The sequence below is a fragment of the Candoia aspera genome, chromosome 4, assembly GCF_035149785.1.
Source record: "Candoia aspera isolate rCanAsp1 chromosome 4, rCanAsp1.hap2, whole genome shotgun sequence".
NCBI lineage: Eukaryota > Metazoa > Chordata > Lepidosauria > Squamata > Boidae > Candoia > Candoia aspera.
The window spans coordinates 2,028,354-2,036,501 of record NC_086156.1 but is presented as its reverse complement, the minus strand read 5'-3'; positions in this window follow the sequence as shown (position 1 = coordinate 2,036,501).

The window sequence follows — 8,148 nt, the reverse complement described above, 5'->3', positions numbered from 1 at the left end:
TCCACTCCCCCTGCTAGTCTGTAGCCCCAGGGTTTCCTGGTGGTCCCCCATCCGACTCCCAGCCCCACCCTACCTGCTTCGCTCGTGTGAAATCAATAGACCCGCTGAGATTCACATCTCGGTTTCCTCTGTGTGAACACTGCCAGCTGGCTGGGCTCCAGTGGGGCTTCCCTCCGCACAGGAACCCCATCGGATGTCTTGATCGGCGGAGAGCTGAGCCAGGCGCCTCTTCGTCGGTCCTCCGTAGGAGTAAAACGGCCACCCTGACTCTCAAACTTCACACATGCTTGTTCCTGGTGATGGAAGTTTTCTGCATCTCCCCTGCCAATTCCCCAAGGAAGGGATCAGAATCAGGCAAACAACCGCCTTGCGGCCCCCTAGTTTATCTGGCATCTTTATGGTGCATTTATTTGATTTTACTGTACGTGTTTTTATTCAAAGAGTGTTTTTTTAATGGGGTTTTATTATAAACTGCCCAGACGGCTTCTGCTGTTGGACAGTTTAAACATGTAAATAGATAAATAAAATAAGAATTAGGCCTGACTGGGTGAGTGAGCCCAAGTTAAGCTTCTCAACTTCCTCCTGGATGCAAATGCATTATTTTCCAATGCTCATAACTGCAACAGACATAAAAACAGAAATTTGTTGGCCTGTTGGGGCTGACCTCACCCCACAGATCCCTCTGTTTCCACTCCCGCCTGGCGTAAAAGTGATCCACTTCAGCCAACTTTTCCCACGATACGGACCTTGTGGGCTTTGGGAGTCTACAAATGGTGCTGAAAATGAAGGCCTGGCTGGGGAGGATGGGTGCTGTGGTCAAGCACATTGGGAGGACTTCATCTTGGCACAGACGGGTTCTACACGATTCAAAGGACAAAAGTTACAGCAAAATAAAACGAATTTTTGGGACTGCAACGTGGTCCGCGAACTTTGGGTGCCTCAGTTGGGTCCGTGTTGCTGTGAAAAGGTCATGGCCAAAGGTAGAGGGATTTTTTAATAAAGGATTGCCTAGATTCTCCCAGCTTAGCTGCTGACGCCTTCATGGATGCATCTCTCAGCAACACTGTGGAAGTGGTTTCAACTTTATAGACTTCCCAGTCTAATCCAGTGCCCTCAGATCTCCTGGTTGTCTCCCATCCAAGCACAGACCGGGCTCAACCTGCTTAGTTTCCGGAGCTTGGCTGGGAACTATAGACTAAAACATTAAGACGGGCTTGTCGCTCATAGTTCCAAAGGTGACAAATGTCACAGCAGACACAAAACTGAATTCTTAGAAGCTTCTCCTGCCCACCCCCCCAGCTAACATTTTTGTTCTGCAATTGCATTCCTATCATGATATATTTTCTGGACTCCTCTGAATGCTGATCCTTATTTTGCTAAAACTGCATCCTTTGGGTCCAGAAGGGACCTCTCTGCAGCTGGGGGAAACCCTCAAGTTTAGCAAGTGACAATATTGGGGGGAGGGGGGTGAGTCCTGGGAGGAAGGGGAGGCCCCAACTGCTGAAATGCTTTGTGGCCAGACAAAGCCGATGGCAGGAGGGGAAGGAGAGGGAAGGGGTGGCGGAGGAGCACCAGTGTCCCAAAAGCAGTGTTTCTCACTCCCAGAATTGAAGTCCACCCGTCTTAAAGTCGCTGGGGTTGAGAAGCACTGCTCTAAAGAGATGCTTGCCGCTCTGCTGCAACATTTTGCTACAGAGCCCAGCTGTTGCTCCGAATAGAATATTCTGCCTTTTGACAGAGGTTGCAAGAAATGAACAAATATCCTGAGCTACGGTGATTTTAAGGCCATAGATTAAATTAGTGGAAATTATTCAGGTTGCAGCCACTTTCTTCCCCAAAGCAAGTGTCCCCATTCCTCCACCCTGCATTATTTTTTCCCTTTTTACTTTCTCCTCCTTGGCTCCTGTATACAGCCCCTCTTTCCTCATGAGGAAATGTAATTGAAAGAGTTTTTTTGCAGTAAAAATATCATTTAATCAAATCAGTTCCTATTGCAACCTTCGGCGGTGAAACGCTTCCGCCTTGGACAAAACACCAACAAACGCCTTTTTCTGCATGTTTCCAAACACACACTTTCCTCTCACCCTCTGGCCAGCGGTGGGGAGAAAAGAATCGCCGGTGGAACTCCTGGCGACTTTTTCCATCGCAGCCCAAGCCTTTCTCTATCGCATGCCGCTCTGGGAAGGAAAGAGTTAACCATTCGAGGGGGCGGAGCCGGAGACCAGGAAGAGGGATGCGATTGGTTCCAGCCTTCATCCCGTTTGCCAAGAGGGGATCTTGCCCGAAGCTGCTCGGCAGCGCCACCTGCTGGGGGGAAGCGAGCATCGCATCGGCTTTCGCCCTCCTGAGAGGGAGGGGGGAATTCCTCTTCGGATGCTTGAGCGCCTTCTCCAACCTGGTGCCCTCCGGGCTACAACTCCCATTACTCTTACAATGAGAGCATGATGGGAATTGTAGTCCGTCACTCCAGAGGACATGGCTGCAGCTTCCACGCCCCAGCCAGAGCAGGCCTCCGAAGCAGCCTCCCGCCGCAGGGCTAGCCCCCCCTTCGCCTTGTTCCCCGGGAAAGGTCGCCCCTGCAGCAGCCAGCGGCTCAGTGGGGGCGACGCGCCTGGAGACGGGAAAGCCCCTCCTCCCCCCCCCCTTCCCTTTTGCAAGGCCGGAAGGAGCGGAAAGGGTGCATTTCGCCAGCCGCTGCAGCGGGCCGGAAAGGGACCGTCACTGACTGGGCACCCTTGGGAAACTAAGCAGGGTCTGCCCGGGTCGGCTCTTGGATGGGCGTCAGCCTGGAGTTTCCCAGGGCAGGGCTCCATTCTTTGCCTAATCCAGGGGTCCCCAAACTCTTCAGCTCATCGACCCCTTTGTGAAGTTTCAGATTGTTCATTGACCCCCAAACATTTATTATGTGAAAATAATTTAATAAATACTACTTTAATAGTAATAATAATAAAGATGACAACTCAAGGCCGCTCTTGCTGGCGGCTTTCTATCCAATCCTGGGTGACCTTGTCTCGCCACCTCACCTTCAGGACTGGGGACTGGCGTGGAGCTCTACAGAGACCCCAAAAGATTGACCCCAATTGACCTTCTGTAATTCATTAACCACCTATTCACCCCCAGCCATTTCTCGACCCCTTGGATAGTCCCGTCAACCCTTGGGGTTCGATGGTGACCACTTTGGTCTAATCAAATTGCGTACTTTTGGGGGGCCACGTTTCTGCAAGAGCATTAACCAGATTAGTCAAAGACCCAGTGGCTATATAGACACCGTATATGAAATGTGGTGAGTTTTAAGTTGGGTTGGTGCCTTTGTGTTGTAAGAACCCAGCTCATGGGTTAATTCAAGACGCAGGTTAACCACGCTGTAGTTCAGACACCGGTCTGAATTATTGCTCTGCACGAATCCAGCCAATTGCCTCAGCCTCCTGTCTGGAAAAGTCAGTAGTGTCCATTGAATGGTAAAAAAAGTTAAGATGGCAGCCAGAACTGTGTGATCAATAGAATCTTTTTTCAAAGCAAATCATGGTCCACCTTCTCAGGCTGGGTTTATACGCCTCCTTAAGCTAGAGCTTGCTTAAACATGGTTTGTTCAATAAACCACAACTAGCTGCTTCTACCCAACATGCTAAGCCAGAGACCAGGTTTACAAGCTCTTGGGTTCCTGGACCAGCTGATTCAACCCAAGCAAGTCCTGTCAGCTTTGGTCTTTCTGATATCAGTCACCGCATTCTTGTTTTCTTATGGTGGTTTGTTCAGACAAAAACTTGCTGGTTTAAACAAGGAGAAACAGAACCACATCCACAGGGCCCCCCGTCTGCTTAATTCCCTAATTCAAATGAAAATAAAGCTTTGGGGACCCACACTTGAGCACCCCATTAGGGGGTCAAAGGCTGAGATATGAATTCAGCATGAGCCCTTGTTAGAGTACTCGCCCCTGAATACAAGTAGGGTGCTAAAAGAATACTGAATTACGAAGTGGCACATCCCGACACACACACATGTACAGGTAGTCCTCAACTTACAGCCACAATTCTGTAAGGAACTTCTGTCACTAAGCGATGCGGTTGTTAAGTGAGTCGCACCCAATGTTATGACTTGGTTTGCCATGGTCATTAAGTGAATCATGCGGTTCTCCATAGATTTTGTTTGTCAGGAGCTGGCTGGGAAGGTCGCAACTGGTGATCACGTGACCCCAGGGCACTAAAACTGTTGTAAATACATGCCAGTTGCCAAGCACCCAAATTTTGATCATGTGACCACAGGGATGCTGTGATGGTTGTAAGTGTGAGACTGGTCACAAAACACTTTTTTCAGCGCCATCGTAACTTTGAACAGTCGCTAAGCGGTCATAAGTCCAGGACTACCTGTATTGGATGCAGATATTTGCTCAGCCCAGATATCAACGAATGCTCCCAGTCTGCTTCCTTTGAAGTAGATCTGGCTGCGGAGGGTCTTTAAAAACAGACCCATCGGAAGGAACCGAGAAGCACCATCAAGAAAGCACTCTTCTGTGGGTCCTTTCACTGAGCCCCGCTTCTAAAACCGTTTTGGTGCATCTGTTTCCCAAGGCCCAGCAACCACAGGACCAAAGCATGAAAGGCCCGTGAGGACGGAGACAAAAAATCCACTCTATTCCCAAATAAGGCAATATCATAATGTGGCTCCATGCATTGTGCCGCTATGTTTATCCGGTATGGTGAATTTTAAAGACTGGAAGTTTCAGGGGGCTCAGCTAGGTGGCAGCAGCCAACCGACCATGGATATCTCCAAAGGCCGGGCAGAGGAAGCCCAAGGATGGGAGACTCTCAGCACATTGCAGGATGGATGGCAGTCTGAAAATAAAACCTGGAAAAAGGCAGTGGCAATACAGGTAGTCCTCGACTTACGACCTTTAACAACAGTCCGAAGTTACGGCGGCCTTGGAATGGGTGTTTTACAGCATGTAAAGCATTTCTGAGCATCGCAAAATGTGGCACCTCCCCCTTGCAGTCACATGATCGCATTTCAGGTGTTGGCAACCAGCTCACATCTACAATTGGTTGCAGCATCTGTGGTCACGTGATTGTGTTGTGACTTTTTTTTGCCATTTTTCAGCAAAAAGTGCCCCTTTGGGGAAGCTGGATTCGCTTAATGACCCATGAGTCGCTTAACAACCACTGTAAAAGTGGTTGTAAAATCAGATCTGGTCACCTGGTGACTTAGGACCACAACTTACAATGGAAATTCTGGTCCCAATTGTGGTCATGTAGAGGACCACCTGTAATCCCTTTCATACTTTTGCCAAGAAAACCATACAGATTCAGTCCTAGAAGTCACATCAGGCAGAGCAATTAGTTGGCCTCTGCCCAAAGGAGGGTCCAGCCTCAACAGTTTTGGATGGGAGACCACTAAGAAATCCCAAGGCTGGAGGCTAAGCTGGGAAATAGCAAAGGGCTGCCTTTTTTTACACTGGTGCATTACTATAAATCAGTGTTTTTCAGCCTTGGCCACTTTAAGATGGGTGGACTTCAACTCCCAGGATTCCCCAGCCAGCACAGCTGGCTGGGGAATTCTGGGAGTTGAAATCCACCCATCTTAAAGTGGCCACAGTTGAAAAAACACTGCTATAGATCATTCTGAGACCTTTTCTCTCAAGCCTGCCTCGAAGGTGGAGTGCAAAACTCCTTTCTCTCCTCAAAGCAGTTGCTTTTTCGACATCCCTGGTTCTGTTTCCAAAGGGTGCACATTACAATTGGGATCCCCCCCACCCGCCCCATTTACGCAGTTGGTAGCTGTTTATCCACCTCCTTTTGGTGCTTTTTCTTCATTAATTCAGAAACGTGGTTTTAAACACACCTGGCCATCTTTCCCAACGTGGTGCCCTCCAGATGCTGGGAAATATAATCCCCATCGCATCTGGAAGGCATCCAGTTGAGGAAAGATGATCCTGGGCTTGCAAGCAAGCCACCCGGGGCTTTCAGGCAGCTTAATTCAATTATGAGATTATTGATCATCCCCCGCAAGCGCCCAGATTGGCACGCCTTCAAAATCAATTGGCCGTGAGCCCAACCAGGTTTTCTAAGTGGCACCATCTGATCCCAAAGCCCAGCTGGTTTGTCTTCAAGGAGGCTGAAATGTTGAAAGGCCTCTTCCGAGATGCCGAAGGATGGGTAAACATGGGTCAGAACAGGAAAATGCTTTTTGCTTGCCCTAACATATAGGGAGCAGAGGGCAGTCTTTTGGTGCTAGATTTATATGTGACTTTTCCGCATGTGATGGAGATGTTCACCACTCCCATCGTTAAACCTTGAAGGAGCTTCAGAATCTGGATGGATCTCAGGGCCACGGGCTCCCTGCCCCCGTTTGAAACCCCATGGCTTGAAAGCCAATTTAAATCAAGAAATGACATTTTACGATCTTCTATCAGGGAAAGCTCAAACTTCTGCTGTAAATTCGCTTTCAGTGTTCTCTCTCACAAAAGGCCCAGAGGGAGCAGCTAGTTTCTAAAAATCTTTCTGAACTTCGATCTGTTTTATTCCAGCCAGTGGCGTGCCATTTTCACGTCATTTTATTTCCCCCTTTCCCAGAGTTTTCTGAAAGCAAAAACCAGGGCCATATTATTATTGCGGTGGGGTCGCTCTTCCAAACTGCAGGTGAAAAGCGGCAGTTGATTCTGCCCATGAAAACCCCTCAAAGCGCCTGTTATGCCCGCAGGAGTAAACATTGGGCTTTATGTAATAACAGTTTTGAACCTCTTCACCTATGAGAGGATTGAAAGAGCAGCACCAGCACTACAAACGAAAACACGGGTCCTGTTTAAAGCAAGCACAGCTCATTATCAGCTTTACAGGTAGTCCTTGCTTAACAACCATTAGTTTAGTGATGGTTCGGGCTTACAACGGTGCTGAAAAAACCCAATTACGGCCGATCCTCACACTTATAACCGTCGCAGGGTCCCCGCAATCACGGGATCACAGTTTGGGCGCTTGGCAACCGGTTCGCATTTATGACCGTCACAGCGTCCCGTGGTCACGTGATCGCCATTTTCGACCTTCCAGACCGGCTTCTGCAAGCAAAATCAATGGGGAACCACGTGATTCGCTTAACAACCCTATGGCTCACTTAACACCCATGGTGATACGTAACAACCGCCACAAAGAAGGTTGTAAATTTGGGTCAGATTTGCTTAGCTTCCAAAATCCCAGTCCCAATTGTGGTCGTTAAGCGAGGACTACCTGTAAATGGACAGCAGGATGGGCCGGGTAGAGAAGAGCTGACCTTTTTGGAGATTTTCTCTTACAAAGACAAAGTAGTCTTTGCCATTCTTCTGAACAGGGTCAGGGGCACTGAGAAAACAGTGTCTTAGTAGGCCCAATGGGAACCCCGTTTGCTCAATAACCCCCTTCCAGTTTGCAAAATAACTCTTACTTTCTTAGCCAGAAACAGTTTATCTAAATGTCTCTTGATTTCAAGGCTGCCTAAATCAAGGCAAAGCATTTATTTATTTTCTATCCTGCCTTTATTATTTTTATAAATAACTCAAGGTGGCGAACATGCCTCATCCTCCTTCCTCCTCCTCTTTTCCCCACAACAACCACCCTGTGAGGTGGGTTGGGCTGAGAGGGAGGGACCGGCCCCGGGTCACCCAGCCGGCCTTCCCGCCTGAGGCGGGAGGGGACGTGCATCCCTTTGATGCCAAGCCAGCCCTTAGGCTTTCCATCGTTCATCAGAACGCCAGTTTGGCAATTCTCAAAAACCCCAATTGGCTTTGTTTTTGGGGTGCCTCCTGTTTGGCTCTCCCTGCACTTAAGCACAGACTAAGGAGGACCCTGGTTGGTCTTCAAGGAGACTGAAAGATCGAAAGGCCTCTTCCGAGGTGCCGAAGGATGGGTAAAAATGGACCAAAACAGGACAACGCTTTTTGCTTGCCCTGACATACAGGGACCAGAGGAGAGTCTTTTGGCGGTTGGGGCCAGATTTAAACGTGACCCAAACAGGGAAAACGGCCGAGGGCGGAGCAGGACAGAAAGCTGCCAAGAACTCAGGAGAGGCCAGCCGCCAAGGTGGAACAAGTATTAGCTTTATTGAAACCCTTTACAATAGGAAAGAAGAATTCACAACATCAAATCCAAAAAATGCAGCTCGCCGAGACACTCGTGCTGTTACAAG